The following is a 21,558-nucleotide window of genomic DNA, read 5'->3' on the forward strand; positions in this document are numbered from 1 at the left end:
GACCTCTTTAAGGAAAACTAGTGACGTGATGTGACGTGTCTCACAGTGAGTGAGTGAGATTGCAACGGCCAATTGAGAAAGAGGTGAGGTGCTGACAATCGGCAGCTCGTGTTGAAACATTCATTCCACGGCAGGCAAGACCAATGAAAAAAAATACTGCAGAGGCTGGCTCGGCTGGCTGGCTGGCTGGCTGGCTGGAAATGGGAAATAAAAACACAAGACGTGTTAAAGGCTGGCTAAACTGTCGAAAGAAACAAGGAGTTAATGTTTCAGAAGTGCCTATTGAAAGGTGTCTCTCAAGCTGCTCCCTGACTGGGCCCTGTCCATTGTCATGTTAATCGCTGGTTAAACTGTCGGAAGAAACAAGGCGTTAATGTTTCAGAAGTGCATATTGAAAAATGTCTTTCAAACTGCTCCCTGACTGGGCCCCGTTCATTGTCATGTTAATCCCAGGGCGGGGCGGGACTGCTTTGACCAGGAGACCTGTTTTCCGGGACGCAGGTGTGACATTCCAGGGAGGCACCTACTTTGTGCTGATTCGAAACTACGACTACAACGGCAACTTGCAGTTCTATATTACAACAACAACGCGCTGCATTGAAACTAAAAGTTAGATTTTCAATCCCATAGTCCACCAATCGGATGGGAGACGGTGTGTGTCTGTGTGTGTGTGTGTGTGAGAGTCAGTGTCAGTCAGTCTCTCTCTCTCTCTCTCTCTCTCTCTCTCACTCTAACTCTAACTCTAACTCAGAGCTGCTGTGGAAGGAAACCTTTTTAAAAAGAACTTGCATATTGAAAAAAAGATGTGTCTCAAGCTGCCGGGCCCTGTCCATTGTCACGTTAATGGCAGGGCGGGCAGGACTGCTTTGACCAGGAGACCTGTTTTCTGGGACGCAGGTGTGAGATTCCAGGGGACCTGCTTTGTGCTGATTTCCCTGCGTGCGTGCGTGCGTCCGTCCCTCCCTGCCTCCCTCCCCCCAGGCCTTCCTTCTGAACACCTTTGTCGTTTAATCGAGGGTCAAAAGCCTGCCTGTGAAAGGGAAGGATCAGCCGGTCGGCCCCCTGCTGGTCGCTGCTGCCAGCGCAGCGCAGCGCAGCGCAGCAGGCGTGCGTGTCCTCAGCCTCTTGTACAAGTTCCCAGGGAGTTGAGGCAGTTCCCTCCGGTGGTCTAGTGGTCTAAGACGCAACCTTTTAAACTCGTTGAGACCCGGGTTCGAATCCCGGTCGGGGGGATGACTTTCTGGTGCAGATTAATTGGCACCACTCAAAGAAAGTCTCCCCTCCTGAGCGCTAATGCTCCACCCTCACCACCGCCACCTTTTCCTCTCCTTGACAAACAGACAGACAGTCCAGTTCGGGAGCGCAGCTTGCATTTGAAAGCAGACCCTGCTTGTTCAAAGTCAACGGCACCAAGTTATTTTGCACTTTGAATTATATCGCTACGTGCGAGCGGCATTCAGCCGAGGAGAAGAAAGAAATACCACTGAGCTGAGAAAGTAAGTGTAATATATCAGCTTTATTCTCAGTAATAATACATACACACACACACACACAGAGACGCTGGGAAAGAGCTGTTTTTCCTTTTGAATATCTCCCCAGAGGGAGGTGCACCGTTCCCAGAGACACTGCAATACTGGGTCGATGCGTGGAGTGGACGGAGCAAGCCCCTGTTCCATCTCCCTGTTCCAAAAATCAATTTAATATATGGTCCCCAGATAGGGGACGTATCAGATATTAAACTGATAAGAACAGATTTTTTTTTTTTTTTTTTTTTTTTTTTTTTTTTTTTTTTTTTTTTTTTTTTTTTTTTTTTTTTTTTTTTCTGACACTCTGGGGTGCCTTATTGCCTTACAGATTCATTCCAGATTCCTTGCAGTGACATTACATCAAGCCAAAGCTCTACAAGCCAAAGCTCTACACTCTGCCCGAGGGGATTTCTCCCTGACTGCATCCCCCCGGCATACAATGGCAGGAAGGCTCCAAATGGTTGCCTTCCCCCACTTGACCACTTGATCTTAGCCAAAAGGCCGAGAAGCGATGACGCGCTCGATGCGAATTGATCTCGGCTCCTGTTTGCACTCCCTCTTTGGTCTCTGGCTGCCTGTGTTTAATGCAGTCTAGAAGCACTGCCGTTCTCTCCCACTCTGGCCACATTTTTGCCACCGTTTCTAATTGCAACAGTGGATGAGTTTAAAGATTTTGCCATTTTTTTCCCTTTCTTGCCAGGATTGCTTGACAGATTGGTAAATTTGCCAGTAGGCCACCAATCAGATGGGAGAGGGTTGGGTCTCACCGGACCTCCGTCAGTCAGTCTCAGTCACTAACGAACTGCCGTGGAAGGAGACCTCTTTAAGGAAAACTAGTGACGTGATGTGACGTGTCTCACAGTGAGTGAGTGAGATTGCAACGGCCAATTGAGAAAGAGGTGAGGTGCTGACAATCGGCAGCTCGTGTTGAAACATTCATTCCACGGCAGGCAAGACCAATGAAAAAAAATACTGCAGAGGCTGGCTCGGCTGGCTGGCTGGCTGGCTGGCTGGAAATGGGAAATAAAAACACAAGACGTGTTAAAGGCTGGCTAAACTGTCGAAAGAAACAAGGAGTTAATGTTTCAGAAGTGCCTATTGAAAGGTGTCTCTCAAGCTGCTCCCTGACTGGGCCCTGTCCATTGTCATGTTAATCGCTGGTTAAACTGTCGGAAGAAACAAGGCGTTAATGTTTCAGAAGTGCATATTGAAAAATGTCTTTCAAACTGCTCCCTGACTGGGCCCCGTTCATTGTCATGTTAATCCCAGGGCGGGGCGGGACTGCTTTGACCAGGAGACCTGTTTTCCGGGACGCAGGTGTGACATTCCAGGGAGGCACCTACTTTGTGCTGATTCGAAACTACGACTACAACGGCAACTTGCAGTTCTATATTACAACAACAACGCGCTGCATTGAAACTAAAAGTTAGATTTTCAATCCCATAGTCCACCAATCGGATGGGAGACGGTGTGTGTCTGTGTGTGTGTGTGTGTGAGAGTCAGTGTCAGTCAGTCTCTCTCTCTCTCTCTCTCTCTCTCTCTCACTCTAACTCTAACTCTAACTCAGAGCTGCTGTGGAAGGAAACCTTTTTAAAAAGAACTTGCATATTGAAAAAAAGATGTGTCTCAAGCTGCCGGGCCCTGTCCATTGTCACGTTAATGGCAGGGCGGGCAGGACTGCTTTGACCAGGAGACCTGTTTTCTGGGACGCAGGTGTGAGATTCCAGGGGACCTGCTTTGTGCTGATTTCCCTGCGTGCGTGCGTGCGTCCGTCCCTCCCTGCCTCCCTCCCCCCAGGCCTTCCTTCTGAACACCTTTGTCGTTTAATCGAGGGTCAAAAGCCTGCCTGTGAAAGGGAAGGATCAGCCGGTCGGCCCCCTGCTGGTCGCTGCTGCCAGCGCAGCGCAGCGCAGCGCAGCAGGCGTGCGTGTCCTCAGCCTCTTGTACAAGTTCCCAGGGAGTTGAGGCAGTTCCCTCCGGTGGTCTAGTGGTCTAAGACGCAACCTTTTAAACTCGTTGAGACCCGGGTTCGAATCCCGGTCGGGGGGATGACTTTCTGGTGCAGATTAATTGGCACCACTCAAAGAAAGTCTCCCCTCCTGAGCGCTAATGCTCCACCCTCACCACCGCCACCTTTTCCTCTCCTTGACAAACAGACAGACAGTCCAGTTCGGGAGCGCAGCTTGCATTTGAAAGCAGACCCTGCTTGTTCAAAGTCAACGGCACCAAGTTATTTTGCACTTTGAATTATATCGCTACGTGCGAGCGGCATTCAGCCGAGGAGAAGAAAGAAATACCACTGAGCTGAGAAAGTAAGTGTAATATATCAGCTTTATTCTCAGTAATAATACATACGCACACACACACACACACACACACACACACACACAGAGACGCTGGGAAAGAGCTGTTTTTCCTTTTGAATATCTCCCCACAGGGAGGTGCACCGTTCCCAGAGACACTGCAATACTGGGTCGATGCGTGGAGTGGACGGAGCAAGCCCCTGTTCCATCTCCCTGTTCCAAAAATCAATTTAATATATGGTCCCCAGATAGGGGACGTATCAGATATTAAACTGATAAGAACAGATACTACACTTGATCTTAGCCAAAAGGCCGAGAAGCGATGACGCGCTCGATGCGAATTGATCTCGGCTCCTGTTTGCACTCCCTCTTTGGTCTCTGGCTGCCTGTGTTTAATGCAGTCTAGAAGCACTGCCGTTCTCTCCCACTCTGGCCACATTTTTGCCACCGTTTCTAATTGCAACAGTGGATGAGTTTAAAGATTTTGCCATTTTTTTCCCTTTCTTGCCAGGATTGCTTGACAGATTGGTAAATTTGCCAGTAGGCCACCAATCAGATGGGAGAGGGTTGGGTCTCACCGGACCTCCGTCAGTCAGTCTCAGTCACTAACGAACTGCCGTGGAAGGAGACCTCTTTAAGGAAAACTAGTGACGTGATGTGACGTGTCTCACAGTGAGTGAGTGAGATTGCAACGGCCAATTGAGAAAGAGGTGAGGTGCTGACAATCGGCAGCTCGTGTTGAAACATTCATTCCACGGCAGGCAAGACCAATGAAAAAAAATACTGCAGAGGCTGGCTCGGCTGGCTGGCTGGCTGGCTGGCTGGAAATGGGAAATAAAAACACAAGACGTGTTAAAGGCTGGCTAAACTGTCGAAAGAAACAAGGAGTTAATGTTTCAGAAGTGCCTATTGAAAGGTGTCTCTCAAGCTGCTCCCTGACTGGGCCCTGTCCATTGTCATGTTAATCGCTGGTTAAACTGTCGGAAGAAACAAGGCGTTAATGTTTCAGAAGTGCATATTGAAAAATGTCTTTCAAACTGCTCCCTGACTGGGCCCCGTTCATTGTCATGTTAATCCCAGGGCGGGGCGGGACTGCTTTGACCAGGAGACCTGTTTTCCGGGACGCAGGTGTGACATTCCAGGGAGGCACCTACTTTGTGCTGATTCGAAACTACGACTACAACGGCAACTTGCAGTTCTATATTACAACAACAACGCGCTGCATTGAAACTAAAAGTTAGATTTTCAATCCCATAGTCCACCAATCGGATGGGAGACGGTGTGTGTCTGTGTGTGTGTGTGTGTGAGAGTCAGTGTCAGTCAGTCTCTCTCTCTCTCTCTCTCTCTCTCTCTCACTCTAACTCTAACTCTAACTCAGAGCTGCTGTGGAAGGAAACCTTTTTAAAAAGAACTTGCATATTGAAAAAAAGATGTGTCTCAAGCTGCCGGGCCCTGTCCATTGTCACGTTAATGGCAGGGCGGGCAGGACTGCTTTGACCAGGAGACCTGTTTTCTGGGACGCAGGTGTGAGATTCCAGGGGACCTGCTTTGTGCTGATTTCCCTGCGTGCGTGCGTGCGTCCGTCCCTCCCTGCCTCCCTCCCCCCAGGCCTTCCTTCTGAACACCTTTGTCGTTTAATCGAGGGTCAAAAGCCTGCCTGTGAAAGGGAAGGATCAGCCGGTCGGCCCCCTGCTGGTCGCTGCTGCCAGCGCAGCGCAGCGCAGCGCAGCAGGCGTGCGTGTCCTCAGCCTCTTGTACAAGTTCCCAGGGAGTTGAGGCAGTTCCCTCCGGTGGTCTAGTGGTCTAAGACGCAACCTTTTAAACTCGTTGAGACCCGGGTTCGAATCCCGGTCGGGGGGATGACTTTCTGGTGCAGATTAATTGGCACCACTCAAAGAAAGTCTCCCCTCCTGAGCGCTAATGCTCCACCCTCACCACCGCCACCTTTTCCTCTCCTTGACAAACAGACAGACAGTCCAGTTCGGGAGCGCAGCTTGCATTTGAAAGCAGACCCTGCTTGTTCAAAGTCAACGGCACCAAGTTATTTTGCACTTTGAATTATATCGCTACGTGCGAGCGGCATTCAGCCGAGGAGAAGAAAGAAATACCACTGAGCTGAGAAAGTAAGTGTAATATATCAGCTTTATTCTCAGTAATAATACATACACACACACACACACAGAGACGCTGGGAAAGAGCTGTTTTTCCTTTTGAATATCTCCCCAGAGGGAGGTGCACCGTTCCCAGAGACACTGCAATACTGGGTCGATGCGTGGAGTGGACGGAGCAAGCCCCTGTTCCATCTCCCTGTTCCAAAAATCAATTTAATATATGGTCCCCAGATAGGGGACGTATCAGATATTAAACTGATAAGAACAGATACTACACTTGATCTTAGCCAAAAGGCCGAGAAGCGATGACGCGCTCGATGCGAATTGATCTCGGCTCCTGTTTGCACTCCCTCTTTGGTCTCTGGCTGCCTGTGTTTAATGCAGTCTAGAAGCACTGCCGTTCTCTCCCACTCTGGCCACATTTTTGCCACCGTTTCTAATTGCAACAGTGGATGAGTTTAAAGATTTTGCCATTTTTTTCCCTTTCTTGCCAGGATTGCTTGACAGATTGGTAAATTTGCCAGTAGGCCACCAATCAGATGGGAGAGGGTTGGGTCTCACCGGACCTCCGTCAGTCAGTCTCAGTCACTAACGAACTGCCGTGGAAGGAGACCTCTTTAAGGAAAACTAGTGACGTGATGTGACGTGTCTCACAGTGAGTGAGTGAGATTGCAACGGCCAATTGAGAAAGAGGTGAGGTGCTGACAATCGGCAGCTCGTGTTGAAACATTCATTCCACGGCAGGCAAGACCAATGAAAAAAAATACTGCAGAGGCTGGCTCGGCTGGCTGGCTGGCTGGCTGGCTGGAAATGGGAAATAAAAACACAAGACGTGTTAAAGGCTGGCTAAACTGTCGAAAGAAACAAGGAGTTAATGTTTCAGAAGTGCCTATTGAAAGGTGTCTCTCAAGCTGCTCCCTGACTGGGCCCTGTCCATTGTCATGTTAATCGCTGGTTAAACTGTCGGAAGAAACAAGGCGTTAATGTTTCAGAAGTGCATATTGAAAAATGTCTTTCAAACTGCTCCCTGACTGGGCCCCGTTCATTGTCATGTTAATCCCAGGGCGGGGCGGGACTGCTTTGACCAGGAGACCTGTTTTCCGGGACGCAGGTGTGACATTCCAGGGAGGCACCTACTTTGTGCTGATTCGAAACTACGACTACAACGGCAACTTGCAGTTCTATATTACAACAACAACGCGCTGCATTGAAACTAAAAGTTAGATTTTCAATCCCATAGTCCACCAATCGGATGGGAGACGGTGTGTGTCTGTGTGTGTGTGTGTGTGAGAGTCAGTGTCAGTCAGTCTCTCTCTCTCTCTCTCTCTCTCTCTCTCACTCTAACTCTAACTCTAACTCAGAGCTGCTGTGGAAGGAAACCTTTTTAAAAAGAACTTGCATATTGAAAAAAAGATGTGTCTCAAGCTGCCGGGCCCTGTCCATTGTCACGTTAATGGCAGGGCGGGCAGGACTGCTTTGACCAGGAGACCTGTTTTCTGGGACGCAGGTGTGAGATTCCAGGGGACCTGCTTTGTGCTGATTTCCCTGCGTGCGTGCGTGCGTCCGTCCCTCCCTGCCTCCCTCCCCCCAGGCCTTCCTTCTGAACACCTTTGTCGTTTAATCGAGGGTCAAAAGCCTGCCTGTGAAAGGGAAGGATCAGCCGGTCGGCCCCCTGCTGGTCGCTGCTGCCAGCGCAGCGCAGCGCAGCGCAGCAGGCGTGCGTGTCCTCAGCCTCTTGTACAAGTTCCCAGGGAGTTGAGGCAGTTCCCTCCGGTGGTCTAGTGGTCTAAGACGCAACCTTTTAAACTCGTTGAGACCCGGGTTCGAATCCCGGTCGGGGGGATGACTTTCTGGTGCAGATTAATTGGCACCACTCAAAGAAAGTCTCCCCTCCTGAGCGCTAATGCTCCACCCTCACCACCGCCACCTTTTCCTCTCCTTGACAAACAGACAGACAGTCCAGTTCGGGAGCGCAGCTTGCATTTGAAAGCAGACCCTGCTTGTTCAAAGTCAACGGCACCAAGTTATTTTGCACTTTGAATTATATCGCTACGTGCGAGCGGCATTCAGCCGAGGAGAAGAAAGAAATACCACTGAGCTGAGAAAGTAAGTGTAATATATCAGCTTTATTCTCAGTAATAATACATACACACACACACACACAGAGACGCTGGGAAAGAGCTGTTTTTCCTTTTGAATATCTCCCCAGAGGGAGGTGCACCGTTCCCAGAGACACTGCAATACTGGGTCGATGCGTGGAGTGGACGGAGCAAGCCCCTGTTCCATCTCCCTGTTCCAAAAATCAATTTAATATATGGTCCCCAGATAGGGGACGTATCAGATATTAAACTGATAAGAACAGATTTTTTTTTTTTTTTTTTTTTTTTTTTTTTTTTTTTTTTTTTTTTTTTTTTTTTTTTTTTTTTCTGACACTCTGGGGTGCCTTATTGCCTTACAGATTCATTCCAGATTCCTTGCAGTGACATTACATCAAGCCAAAGCTCTACAAGCCAAAGCTCTACACTCTGCCCGAGGGGATTTCTCCCTGACTGCATCCCCCCGGCATACAATGGCAGGAAGGCTCCAAATGGTTGCCTTCCCCCACTTGACCACTTGATCTTAGCCAAAAGGCCGAGAAGCGATGACGCGCTCGATGCGAATTGATCTCGGCTCCTGTTTGCACTCCCTCTTTGGTCTCTGGCTGCCTGTGTTTAATGCAGTCTAGAAGCACTGCCGTTCTCTCCCACTCTGGCCACATTTTTGCCACCGTTTCTAATTGCAACAGTGGATGAGTTTAAAGATTTTGCCATTTTTTTCCCTTTCTTGCCAGGATTGCTTGACAGATTGGTAAATTTGCCAGTAGGCCACCAATCAGATGGGAGAGGGTTGGGTCTCACCGGACCTCCGTCAGTCAGTCTCAGTCACTAACGAACTGCCGTGGAAGGAGACCTCTTTAAGGAAAACTAGTGACGTGATGTGACGTGTCTCACAGTGAGTGAGTGAGATTGCAACGGCCAATTGAGAAAGAGGTGAGGTGCTGACAATCGGCAGCTCGTGTTGAAACATTCATTCCACGGCAGGCAAGACCAATGAAAAAAAATACTGCAGAGGCTGGCTCGGCTGGCTGGCTGGCTGGCTGGCTGGAAATGGGAAATAAAAACACAAGACGTGTTAAAGGCTGGCTAAACTGTCGAAAGAAACAAGGAGTTAATGTTTCAGAAGTGCCTATTGAAAGGTGTCTCTCAAGCTGCTCCCTGACTGGGCCCTGTCCATTGTCATGTTAATCGCTGGTTAAACTGTCGGAAGAAACAAGGCGTTAATGTTTCAGAAGTGCATATTGAAAAATGTCTTTCAAACTGCTCCCTGACTGGGCCCCGTTCATTGTCATGTTAATCCCAGGGCGGGGCGGGACTGCTTTGACCAGGAGACCTGTTTTCCGGGACGCAGGTGTGACATTCCAGGGAGGCACCTACTTTGTGCTGATTCGAAACTACGACTACAACGGCAACTTGCAGTTCTATATTACAACAACAACGCGCTGCATTGAAACTAAAAGTTAGATTTTCAATCCCATAGTCCACCAATCGGATGGGAGACGGTGTGTGTCTGTGTGTGTGTGTGTGTGAGAGTCAGTGTCAGTCAGTCTCTCTCTCTCTCTCTCTCTCTCTCTCTCACTCTAACTCTAACTCTAACTCAGAGCTGCTGTGGAAGGAAACCTTTTTAAAAAGAACTTGCATATTGAAAAAAAGATGTGTCTCAAGCTGCCGGGCCCTGTCCATTGTCACGTTAATGGCAGGGCGGGCAGGACTGCTTTGACCAGGAGACCTGTTTTCTGGGACGCAGGTGTGAGATTCCAGGGGACCTGCTTTGTGCTGATTTCCCTGCGTGCGTGCGTGCGTCCGTCCCTCCCTGCCTCCCTCCCCCCAGGCCTTCCTTCTGAACACCTTTGTCGTTTAATCGAGGGTCAAAAGCCTGCCTGTGAAAGGGAAGGATCAGCCGGTCGGCCCCCTGCTGGTCGCTGCTGCCAGCGCAGCGCAGCGCAGCGCAGCAGGCGTGCGTGTCCTCAGCCTCTTGTACAAGTTCCCAGGGAGTTGAGGCAGTTCCCTCCGGTGGTCTAGTGGTCTAAGACGCAACCTTTTAAACTCGTTGAGACCCGGGTTCGAATCCCGGTCGGGGGGATGACTTTCTGGTGCAGATTAATTGGCACCACTCAAAGAAAGTCTCCCCTCCTGAGCGCTAATGCTCCACCCTCACCACCGCCACCTTTTCCTCTCCTTGACAAACAGACAGACAGTCCAGTTCGGGAGCGCAGCTTGCATTTGAAAGCAGACCCTGCTTGTTCAAAGTCAACGGCACCAAGTTATTTTGCACTTTGAATTATATCGCTACGTGCGAGCGGCATTCAGCCGAGGAGAAGAAAGAAATACCACTGAGCTGAGAAAGTAAGTGTAATATATCAGCTTTATTCTCAGTAATAATACATACGCACACACACACACACACACACACACACACACACAGAGACGCTGGGAAAGAGCTGTTTTTCCTTTTGAATATCTCCCCACAGGGAGGTGCACCGTTCCCAGAGACACTGCAATACTGGGTCGATGCGTGGAGTGGACGGAGCAAGCCCCTGTTCCATCTCCCTGTTCCAAAAATCAATTTAATATATGGTCCCCAGATAGGGGACGTATCAGATATTAAACTGATAAGAACAGATACTACACTTGATCTTAGCCAAAAGGCCGAGAAGCGATGACGCGCTCGATGCGAATTGATCTCGGCTCCTGTTTGCACTCCCTCTTTGGTCTCTGGCTGCCTGTGTTTAATGCAGTCTAGAAGCACTGCCGTTCTCTCCCACTCTGGCCACATTTTTGCCACCGTTTCTAATTGCAACAGTGGATGAGTTTAAAGATTTTGCCATTTTTTTCCCTTTCTTGCCAGGATTGCTTGACAGATTGGTAAATTTGCCAGTAGGCCACCAATCAGATGGGAGAGGGTTGGGTCTCACCGGACCTCCGTCAGTCAGTCTCAGTCACTAACGAACTGCCGTGGAAGGAGACCTCTTTAAGGAAAACTAGTGACGTGATGTGACGTGTCTCACAGTGAGTGAGTGAGATTGCAACGGCCAATTGAGAAAGAGGTGAGGTGCTGACAATCGGCAGCTCGTGTTGAAACATTCATTCCACGGCAGGCAAGACCAATGAAAAAAAATACTGCAGAGGCTGGCTCGGCTGGCTGGCTGGCTGGCTGGCTGGAAATGGGAAATAAAAACACAAGACGTGTTAAAGGCTGGCTAAACTGTCGAAAGAAACAAGGAGTTAATGTTTCAGAAGTGCCTATTGAAAGGTGTCTCTCAAGCTGCTCCCTGACTGGGCCCTGTCCATTGTCATGTTAATCGCTGGTTAAACTGTCGGAAGAAACAAGGCGTTAATGTTTCAGAAGTGCATATTGAAAAATGTCTTTCAAACTGCTCCCTGACTGGGCCCCGTTCATTGTCATGTTAATCCCAGGGCGGGGCGGGACTGCTTTGACCAGGAGACCTGTTTTCCGGGACGCAGGTGTGACATTCCAGGGAGGCACCTACTTTGTGCTGATTCGAAACTACGACTACAACGGCAACTTGCAGTTCTATATTACAACAACAACGCGCTGCATTGAAACTAAAAGTTAGATTTTCAATCCCATAGTCCACCAATCGGATGGGAGACGGTGTGTGTCTGTGTGTGTGTGTGTGTGAGAGTCAGTGTCAGTCAGTCTCTCTCTCTCTCTCTCTCTCTCTCTCTCACTCTAACTCTAACTCTAACTCAGAGCTGCTGTGGAAGGAAACCTTTTTAAAAAGAACTTGCATATTGAAAAAAAGATGTGTCTCAAGCTGCCGGGCCCTGTCCATTGTCACGTTAATGGCAGGGCGGGCAGGACTGCTTTGACCAGGAGACCTGTTTTCTGGGACGCAGGTGTGAGATTCCAGGGGACCTGCTTTGTGCTGATTTCCCTGCGTGCGTGCGTGCGTCCGTCCCTCCCTGCCTCCCTCCCCCCAGGCCTTCCTTCTGAACACCTTTGTCGTTTAATCGAGGGTCAAAAGCCTGCCTGTGAAAGGGAAGGATCAGCCGGTCGGCCCCCTGCTGGTCGCTGCTGCCAGCGCAGCGCAGCGCAGCGCAGCAGGCGTGCGTGTCCTCAGCCTCTTGTACAAGTTCCCAGGGAGTTGAGGCAGTTCCCTCCGGTGGTCTAGTGGTCTAAGACGCAACCTTTTAAACTCGTTGAGACCCGGGTTCGAATCCCGGTCGGGGGGATGACTTTCTGGTGCAGATTAATTGGCACCACTCAAAGAAAGTCTCCCCTCCTGAGCGCTAATGCTCCACCCTCACCACCGCCACCTTTTCCTCTCCTTGACAAACAGACAGACAGTCCAGTTCGGGAGCGCAGCTTGCATTTGAAAGCAGACCCTGCTTGTTCAAAGTCAACGGCACCAAGTTATTTTGCACTTTGAATTATATCGCTACGTGCGAGCGGCATTCAGCCGAGGAGAAGAAAGAAATACCACTGAGCTGAGAAAGTAAGTGTAATATATCAGCTTTATTCTCAGTAATAATACATACGCACACACACACACACACACACACACACACACACAGAGACGCTGGGAAAGAGCTGTTTTTCCTTTTGAATATCTCCCCACAGGGAGGTGCACCGTTCCCAGAGACACTGCAATACTGGGTCGATGCGTGGAGTGGACGGAGCAAGCCCCTGTTCCATCTCCCTGTTCCAAAAATCAATTTAATATATGGTCCCCAGATAGGGGACGTATCAGATATTAAACTGATAAGAACAGATACTACACTTGATCTTAGCCAAAAGGCCGAGAAGCGATGACGCGCTCGATGCGAATTGATCTCGGCTCCTGTTTGCACTCCCTCTTTGGTCTCTGGCTGCCTGTGTTTAATGCAGTCTAGAAGCACTGCCGTTCTCTCCCACTCTGGCCACATTTTTGCCACCGTTTCTAATTGCAACAGTGGATGAGTTTAAAGATTTTGCCATTTTTTTCCCTTTCTTGCCAGGATTGCTTGACAGATTGGTAAATTTGCCAGTAGGCCACCAATCAGATGGGAGAGGGTTGGGTCTCACCGGACCTCCGTCAGTCAGTCTCAGTCACTAACGAACTGCCGTGGAAGGAGACCTCTTTAAGGAAAACTAGTGACGTGATGTGACGTGTCTCACAGTGAGTGAGTGAGATTGCAACGGCCAATTGAGAAAGAGGTGAGGTGCTGACAATCGGCAGCTCGTGTTGAAACATTCATTCCACGGCAGGCAAGACCAATGAAAAAAAATACTGCAGAGGCTGGCTCGGCTGGCTGGCTGGCTGGCTGGCTGGAAATGGGAAATAAAAACACAAGACGTGTTAAAGGCTGGCTAAACTGTCGAAAGAAACAAGGAGTTAATGTTTCAGAAGTGCCTATTGAAAGGTGTCTCTCAAGCTGCTCCCTGACTGGGCCCTGTCCATTGTCATGTTAATCGCTGGTTAAACTGTCGGAAGAAACAAGGCGTTAATGTTTCAGAAGTGCATATTGAAAAATGTCTTTCAAACTGCTCCCTGACTGGGCCCCGTTCATTGTCATGTTAATCCCAGGGCGGGGCGGGACTGCTTTGACCAGGAGACCTGTTTTCCGGGACGCAGGTGTGACATTCCAGGGAGGCACCTACTTTGTGCTGATTCGAAACTACGACTACAACGGCAACTTGCAGTTCTATATTACAACAACAACGCGCTGCATTGAAACTAAAAGTTAGATTTTCAATCCCATAGTCCACCAATCGGATGGGAGACGGTGTGTGTCTGTGTGTGTGTGTGTGTGAGAGTCAGTGTCAGTCAGTCTCTCTCTCTCTCTCTCTCTCTCTCTCTCACTCTAACTCTAACTCTAACTCAGAGCTGCTGTGGAAGGAAACCTTTTTAAAAAGAACTTGCATATTGAAAAAAAGATGTGTCTCAAGCTGCCGGGCCCTGTCCATTGTCACGTTAATGGCAGGGCGGGCAGGACTGCTTTGACCAGGAGACCTGTTTTCTGGGACGCAGGTGTGAGATTCCAGGGGACCTGCTTTGTGCTGATTTCCCTGCGTGCGTGCGTGCGTCCGTCCCTCCCTGCCTCCCTCCCCCCAGGCCTTCCTTCTGAACACCTTTGTCGTTTAATCGAGGGTCAAAAGCCTGCCTGTGAAAGGGAAGGATCAGCCGGTCGGCCCCCTGCTGGTCGCTGCTGCCAGCGCAGCGCAGCGCAGCGCAGCAGGCGTGCGTGTCCTCAGCCTCTTGTACAAGTTCCCAGGGAGTTGAGGCAGTTCCCTCCGGTGGTCTAGTGGTCTAAGACGCAACCTTTTAAACTCGTTGAGACCCGGGTTCGAATCCCGGTCGGGGGGATGACTTTCTGGTGCAGATTAATTGGCACCACTCAAAGAAAGTCTCCCCTCCTGAGCGCTAATGCTCCACCCTCACCACCGCCACCTTTTCCTCTCCTTGACAAACAGACAGACAGTCCAGTTCGGGAGCGCAGCTTGCATTTGAAAGCAGACCCTGCTTGTTCAAAGTCAACGGCACCAAGTTATTTTGCACTTTGAATTATATCGCTACGTGCGAGCGGCATTCAGCCGAGGAGAAGAAAGAAATACCACTGAGCTGAGAAAGTAAGTGTAATATATCAGCTTTATTCTCAGTAATAATACATACGCACACACACACACACACACACACACACACACACACACACAGAGACGCTGGGAAAGAGCTGTTTTTCCTTTTGAATATCTCCCCACAGGGAGGTGCACCGTTCCCAGAGACACTGCAATACTGGGTCGATGCGTGGAGTGGACGGAGCAAGCCCCTGTTCCATCTCCCTGTTCCAAAAATCAATTTAATATATGGTCCCCAGATAGGGGACGTATCAGATATTAAACTGATAAGAACAGATACTACACTTGATCTTAGCCAAAAGGCCGAGAAGCGATGACGCGCTCGATGCGAATTGATCTCGGCTCCTGTTTGCACTCCCTCTTTGGTCTCTGGCTGCCTGTGTTTAATGCAGTCTAGAAGCACTGCCGTTCTCTCCCACTCTGGCCACATTTTTGCCACCGTTTCTAATTGCAACAGTGGATGAGTTTAAAGATTTTGCCATTTTTTTCCCTTTCTTGCCAGGATTGCTTGACAGATTGGTAAATTTGCCAGTAGGCCACCAATCAGATGGGAGAGGGTTGGGTCTCACCGGACCTCCGTCAGTCAGTCTCAGTCACTAACGAACTGCCGTGGAAGGAGACCTCTTTAAGGAAAACTAGTGACGTGATGTGACGTGTCTCACAGTGAGTGAGTGAGATTGCAACGGCCAATTGAGAAAGAGGTGAGGTGCTGACAATCGGCAGCTCGTGTTGAAACATTCATTCCACGGCAGGCAAGACCAATGAAAAAAAATACTGCAGAGGCTGGCTCGGCTGGCTGGCTGGCTGGCTGGCTGGAAATGGGAAATAAAAACACAAGACGTGTTAAAGGCTGGCTAAACTGTCGAAAGAAACAAGGAGTTAATGTTTCAGAAGTGCCTATTGAAAGGTGTCTCTCAAGCTGCTCCCTGACTGGGCCCTGTCCATTGTCATGTTAATCGCTGGTTAAACTGTCGGAAGAAACAAGGCGTTAATGTTTCAGAAGTGCATATTGAAAAATGTCTTTCAAACTGCTCCCTGACTGGGCCCCGTTCATTGTCATGTTAATCCCAGGGCGGGGCGGGACTGCTTTGACCAGGAGACCTGTTTTCCGGGACGCAGGTGTGACATTCCAGGGAGGCACCTACTTTGTGCTGATTCGAAACTACGACTACAACGGCAACTTGCAGTTCTATATTACAACAACAACGCGCTGCATTGAAACTAAAAGTTAGATTTTCAATCCCATAGTCCACCAATCGGATGGGAGACGGTGTGTGTCTGTGTGTGTGTGTGTGTGAGAGTCAGTGTCAGTCAGTCTCTCTCTCTCTCTCTCTCTCTCTCTCTCACTCTAACTCTAACTCTAACTCAGAGCTGCTGTGGAAGGAAACCTTTTTAAAAAGAACTTGCATATTGAAAAAAAGATGTGTCTCAAGCTGCCGGGCCCTGTCCATTGTCACGTTAATGGCAGGGCGGGCAGGACTGCTTTGACCAGGAGACCTGTTTTCTGGGACGCAGGTGTGAGATTCCAGGGGACCTGCTTTGTGCTGATTTCCCTGCGTGCGTGCGTGCGTCCGTCCCTCCCTGCCTCCCTCCCCCCAGGCCTTCCTTCTGAACACCTTTGTCGTTTAATCGAGGGTCAAAAGCCTGCCTGTGAAAGGGAAGGATCAGCCGGTCGGCCCCCTGCTGGTCGCTGCTGCCAGCGCAGCGCAGCGCAGCGCAGCAGGCGTGCGTGTCCTCAGCCTCTTGTACAAGTTCCCAGGGAGTTGAGGCAGTTCCCTCCGGTGGTCTAGTGGTCTAAGACGCAACCTTTTAAACTCGTTGAGACCCGGGTTCGAATCCCGGTCGGGGGGATGACTTTCTGGTGCAGATTAATTGGCACCACTCAAAGAAAGTCTCCCCTCCTGAGCGCTAATGCTCCACCCTCACCACCGCCACCTTTTCCTCTCCTTGACAAACAGACAGACAGTCCAGTTCGGGAGCGCAGCTTGCATTTGAAAGCAGACCCTGCTTGTTCAAAGTCAACGGCACCAAGTTATTTTGCACTTTGAATTATATCGCTACGTGCGAGCGGCATTCAGCCGAGGAGAAGAAAGAAATACCACTGAGCTGAGAAAGTAAGTGTAATATATCAGCTTTATTCTCAGTAATAATACATACGCACACACACACACACACACACACACACACACACAGAGACGCTGGGAAAGAGCTGTTTTTCCTTTTGAATATCTCCCCACAGGGAGGTGCACCGTTCCCAGAGACACTGCAATACTGGGTCGATGCGTGGAGTGGACGGAGCAAGCCCCTGTTCCATCTCCCTGTTCCAAAAATCAATTTAATATATGGTCCCCAGATAGGGGACGTATCAGATATTAAACTGATAAGAACAGATACTACACTTGATCTTAGCCAAAAGGCCGAGAAGCGATGACGCGCTCGATGCGAATTGATCTCGGCTCCTGTTTGCACTCCCTCTTTGGTCTCTGGCTGCCTGTGTTTAATGCAGTCTAGAAGCACTGCCGTTCTCTCCCACTCTGGCCACATTTTTGCCACCGTTTCTAATTGCAACAGTGGATGAGTTTAAAGATTTTGCCATTTTTTTCCCTTTCTTGCCAGGATTGCTTGACAGATTGGTAAATTTGCCAGTAGGCCACCAATCAGATGGGAGAGGGTTGGGTCTCACCGGACCTCCGTCAGTCAGTCTCAGTCACTAACGAACTGCCGTGGAAGGAGACCTCTTTAAGGAAAACTAGTGACGTGATGTGACGTGTCTCACAGTGAGTGAGTGAGATTGCAACGGCCAATTGAGAAAGAGGTGAGGTGCTGACAATCGGCAGCTCGTGTTGAAACATTCATTCCACGGCAGGCAAGACCAATGAAAAAAAATACTGCAGAGGCTGGCTCGGCTGGCTGGCTGGCTGGCTGGCTGGAAATGGGAAATAAAAACACAAGACGTGTTAAAGGCTGGCTAAACTGTCGAAAGAAACAAGGAGTTAATGTTTCAGAAGTGCCTATTGAAAGGTGTCTCTCAAGCTGCTCCCTGACTGGGCCCTGTCCATTGTCATGTTAATCGCTGGTTAAACTGTCGGAAGAAACAAGGCGTTAATGTTTCAGAAGTGCATATTGAAAAATGTCTTTCAAACTGCTCCCTGACTGGGCCCCGTTCATTGTCATGTTAATCCCAGGGCGGGGCGGGACTGCTTTGACCAGGAGACCTGTTTTCCGGGACGCAGGTGTGACATTCCAGGGAGGCACCTACTTTGTGCTGATTCGAAACTACGACTACAACGGCAACTTGCAGTTCTATATTACAACAACAACGCGCTGCATTGAAACTAAAAGTTAGATTTTCAATCCCATAGTCCACCAATCGGATGGGAGACGGTGTGTGTCTGTGTGTGTGTGTGTGTGAGAGTCAGTGTCAGTCAGTCTCTCTCTCTCTCTCTCTCTCTCTCTCTCACTCTAACTCTAACTCTAACTCAGAGCTGCTGTGGAAGGAAACCTTTTTAAAAAGAACTTGCATATTGAAAAAAAGATGTGTCTCAAGCTGCCGGGCCCTGTCCATTGTCACGTTAATGGCAGGGCGGGCAGGACTGCTTTGACCAGGAGACCTGTTTTCTGGGACGCAGGTGTGAGATTCCAGGGGACCTGCTTTGTGCTGATTTCCCTGCGTGCGTGCGTGCGTCCGTCCCTCCCTGCCTCCCTCCCCCCAGGCCTTCCTTCTGAACACCTTTGTCGTTTAATCGAGGGTCAAAAGCCTGCCTGTGAAAGGGAAGGATCAGCCGGTCGGCCCCCTGCTGGTCGCTGCTGCCAGCGCAGCGCAGCGCAGCGCAGCAGGCGTGCGTGTCCTCAGCCTCTTGTACAAGTTCCCAGGGAGTTGAGGCAGTTCCCTCCGGTGGTCTAGTGGTCTAAGACGCAACCTTTTAAACTCGTTGAGACCCGGGTTCGAATCCCGGTCGGGGGGATGACTTTCTGGTGCAGATTAATTGGCACCACTCAAAGAAAGTCTCCCCTCCTGAGCGCTAATGCTCCACCCTCACCACCGCCACCTTTTCCTCTCCTTGACAAACAGACAGACAGTCCAGTTCGGGAGCGCAGCTTGCATTTGAAAGCAGACCCTGCTTGTTCAAAGTCAACGGCACCAAGTTATTTTGCACTTTGAATTATATCGCTACGTGCGAGCGGCATTCAGCCGAGGAGAAGAAAGAAATACCACTGAGCTGAGAAAGTAAGTGTAATATATCAGCTTTATTCTCAGTAATAATACATACGCACACACACACACACACACACACACACACACAGAGACGCTGGGAAAGAGCTGTTTTTCCTTTTGAATATCTCCCCACAGGGAGGTGCACCGTTCCCAGAGACACTGCAATACTGGGTCGATGCGTGGAGTGGACGGAGCAAGCCCCTGTTCCATCTCCCTGTTCCAAAAATCAATTTAATATATGGTCCCCAGATAGGGGACGTATCAGATATTAAACTGATAAGAACAGATACTACACTTGATCTTAGCCAAAAGGCCGAGAAGCGATGACGCGCTCGATGCGAATTGATCTCGGCTCCTGTTTGCACTCCCTCTTTGGTCTCTGGCTGCCTGTGTTTAATGCAGTCTAGAAGCACTGCCGTTCTCTCCCACTCTGGCCACATTTTTGCCACCGTTTCTAATTGCAACAGTGGATGAGTTTAAAGATTTTGCCATTTTTTTCCCTTTCTTGCCAGGATTGCTTGACAGATTGGTAAATTTGCCAGTAGGCCACCAATCAGATGGGAGAGGGTTGGGTCTCACCGGACCTCCGTCAGTCAGTCTCAGTCACTAACGAACTGCCGTGGAAGGAGACCTCTTTAAGGAAAACTAGTGACGTGATGTGACGTGTCTCACAGTGAGTGAGTGAGATTGCAACGGCCAATTGAGAAAGAGGTGAGGTGCTGACAATCGGCAGCTCGTGTTGAAACATTCATTCCACGGCAGGCAAGACCAATGAAAAAAAATACTGCAGAGGCTGGCTCGGCTGGCTGGCTGGCTGGCTGGCTGGAAATGGGAAATAAAAACACAAGACGTGTTAAAGGCTGGCTAAACTGTCGAAAGAAACAAGGAGTTAATGTTTCAGAAGTGCCTATTGAAAGGTGTCTCTCAAGCTGCTCCCTGACTGGGCCCTGTCCATTGTCATGTTAATCGCTGGTTAAACTGTCGGAAGAAACAAGGCGTTAATGTTTCAGAAGTGCATATTGAAAAATGTCTTTCAAACTGCTCCCTGACTGGGCCCCGTTCATTGTCATGTTAATCCCAGGGCGGGGCGGGACTGCTTTGACCAGGAGACCTGTTTTCCGGGACGCAGGTGTGACATTCCAGGGAGGCACCTACTTTGTGCTGATTCGAAACTACGACTACAACGGCAACTTGCAGTTCTATATTACAACAACAACGCGCTGCATTGAAACTAAAAGTTAGATTTTCAATCCCATAGTCCACCAATCGGATGGGAGACGGTGTGTGTCTGTGTGTGTGTGTGTGTGAGAGTCAGTGTCAGTCAGTCTCTCTCTCTCTCTCTCTCTCTCTCTCTCACTCTAACTCTAACTCTAACTCAGAGCTGCTGTGGAAGGAAACCTTTTTAAAAAGAACTTGCATATTGAAAAAAAGATGTGTCTCAAGCTGCCGGGCCCTGTCCATTGTCACGTTAATGGCAGGGCGGGCAGGACTGCTTTGACCAGGAGACCTGTTTTCTGGGACGCAGGTGTGAGATTCCAGGGGACCTGCTTTGTGCTGATTTCCCTGCGTGCGTGCGTGCGTCCGTCCCTCCCTGCCTCCCTCCCCCCAGGCCTTCCTTCTGAACACCTTTGTCGTTTAATCGAGGGTCAAAAGCCTGCCTGTGAAAGGGAAGGATCAGCCGGTCGGCCCCCTGCTGGTCGCTGCTGCCAGCGCAGCGCAGCGCAGCGCAGCAGGCGTGCGTGTCCTCAGCCTCTTGTACAAGTTCCCAGGGAGTTGAGGCAGTTCCCTCCGGTGGTCTAGTGGTCTAAGACGCAACCTTTTAAACTCGTTGAGACCCGGGTTCGAATCCCGGTCGGGGGGATGACTTTCTGGTGCAGATTAATTGGCACCACTCAAAGAAAGTCTCCCCTCCTGAGCGCTAATGCTCCACCCTCACCACCGCCACCTTTTCCTCTCCTTGACAAACAGACAGACAGTCCAGTTCGGGAGCGCAGCTTGCATTTGAAAGCAGACCCTGCTTGTTCAAAGTCAACGGCACCAAGTTATTTTGCACTTTGAATTATATCGCTACGTGCGAGCGGCATTCAGCCGAGGAGAAGAAAGAAATACCACTGAGCTGAGAAAGTAAGTGTAATATATCAGCTTTATTCTCAGTAATAATACATACGCACACACACACACACACACACACACACACACAGAGACGCTGGGAAAGAGCTGTTTTTCCTTTTGAATATCTCCCCACAGGGAGGTGCACCGTTCCCAGAGACACTGCAATACTGGGTCGATGCGTGGAGTGGACGGAGCAAGCCCCTGTTCCATCTCCCTGTTCCAAAAATCAATTTAATATATGGTCCCCAGATAGGGGACGTATCAGATATTAAACTGATAAGAACAGATACTACACTTGATCTTAGCCAAAAGGCCGAGAAGCGATGACGCGCTCGATGCGAATTGATCTCGGCTCCTGTTTGCACTCCCTCTTTGGTCTCTGGCTGCCTGTGTTTAATGCAGTCTAGAAGCACTGCCGTTCTCTCCCACTCTGGCCACATTTTTGCCACCGTTTCTAATTGCAACAGTGGATGAGTTTAAAGATTTTGCCATTTTTTTCCCTTTCTTGCCAGGATTGCTTGACAGATTGGTAAATTTGCCAGTAGGCCACCAATCAGATGGGAGAGGGTTGGGTCTCACCGGACCTCCGTCAGTCAGTCTCAGTCACTAACGAA

At 49.7% G+C, this 21,558-nt stretch overlaps 8 non-coding genes and 2 pseudogenes across 8 annotated transcripts; all 10 read right to left on the bottom strand.

Annotated features, from left to right (window-relative positions):
• Positions 1–1,600: 1,600 nt before the first annotated feature.
• LOC137326027 (U2 spliceosomal RNA) lies at positions 1,601–1,771 on the bottom strand (annotated as a pseudogene).
• Positions 1,772–3,962: 2,191 nt separating this feature from the next.
• On the bottom strand, positions 3,963–4,153 carry LOC137325756 (U2 spliceosomal RNA). Its single transcript, XR_010963997.1, has one exon. It is a non-coding gene; the product is annotated as a U2 spliceosomal RNA (small nuclear RNA).
• Positions 4,154–6,056: 1,903 nt separating this feature from the next.
• LOC137325758 (U2 spliceosomal RNA) lies at positions 6,057–6,247 on the bottom strand. The gene has a single exon (XR_010963999.1). It is a non-coding gene; the product is annotated as a U2 spliceosomal RNA (small nuclear RNA).
• A 1,903-nt stretch (positions 6,248–8,150) lies between these two features.
• LOC137326028 (U2 spliceosomal RNA) lies at positions 8,151–8,321 on the bottom strand (annotated as a pseudogene).
• Positions 8,322–10,506: 2,185 nt separating this feature from the next.
• Positions 10,507–10,697, bottom strand: LOC137325759 (U2 spliceosomal RNA). The gene has a single exon (XR_010964000.1). It is a non-coding gene; the product is annotated as a U2 spliceosomal RNA (small nuclear RNA).
• Positions 10,698–12,620: 1,923 nt separating this feature from the next.
• LOC137325760 (U2 spliceosomal RNA) lies at positions 12,621–12,811 on the bottom strand. Its single transcript, XR_010964001.1, has one exon. It is a non-coding gene; the product is annotated as a U2 spliceosomal RNA (small nuclear RNA).
• A 1,929-nt stretch (positions 12,812–14,740) lies between these two features.
• On the bottom strand, positions 14,741–14,931 carry LOC137325761 (U2 spliceosomal RNA). The gene has a single exon (XR_010964002.1). It is a non-coding gene; the product is annotated as a U2 spliceosomal RNA (small nuclear RNA).
• Positions 14,932–16,854: 1,923 nt separating this feature from the next.
• On the bottom strand, positions 16,855–17,045 carry LOC137325762 (U2 spliceosomal RNA). Its single transcript, XR_010964003.1, has one exon. It is a non-coding gene; the product is annotated as a U2 spliceosomal RNA (small nuclear RNA).
• Positions 17,046–18,966: 1,921 nt separating this feature from the next.
• Positions 18,967–19,157, bottom strand: LOC137325763 (U2 spliceosomal RNA). The gene has a single exon (XR_010964004.1). It is a non-coding gene; the product is annotated as a U2 spliceosomal RNA (small nuclear RNA).
• A 1,921-nt stretch (positions 19,158–21,078) lies between these two features.
• Positions 21,079–21,269, bottom strand: LOC137325764 (U2 spliceosomal RNA). Its single transcript, XR_010964005.1, has one exon. It is a non-coding gene; the product is annotated as a U2 spliceosomal RNA (small nuclear RNA).
• Between the last annotated feature and the right edge of the window lie 289 nt (positions 21,270–21,558).

This window comes from Heptranchias perlo, chromosome 9 (genome assembly GCF_035084215.1).
Source record: "Heptranchias perlo isolate sHepPer1 chromosome 9, sHepPer1.hap1, whole genome shotgun sequence".
NCBI classification, from domain to species: domain Eukaryota; kingdom Metazoa; phylum Chordata; class Chondrichthyes; order Hexanchiformes; family Hexanchidae; genus Heptranchias; species Heptranchias perlo.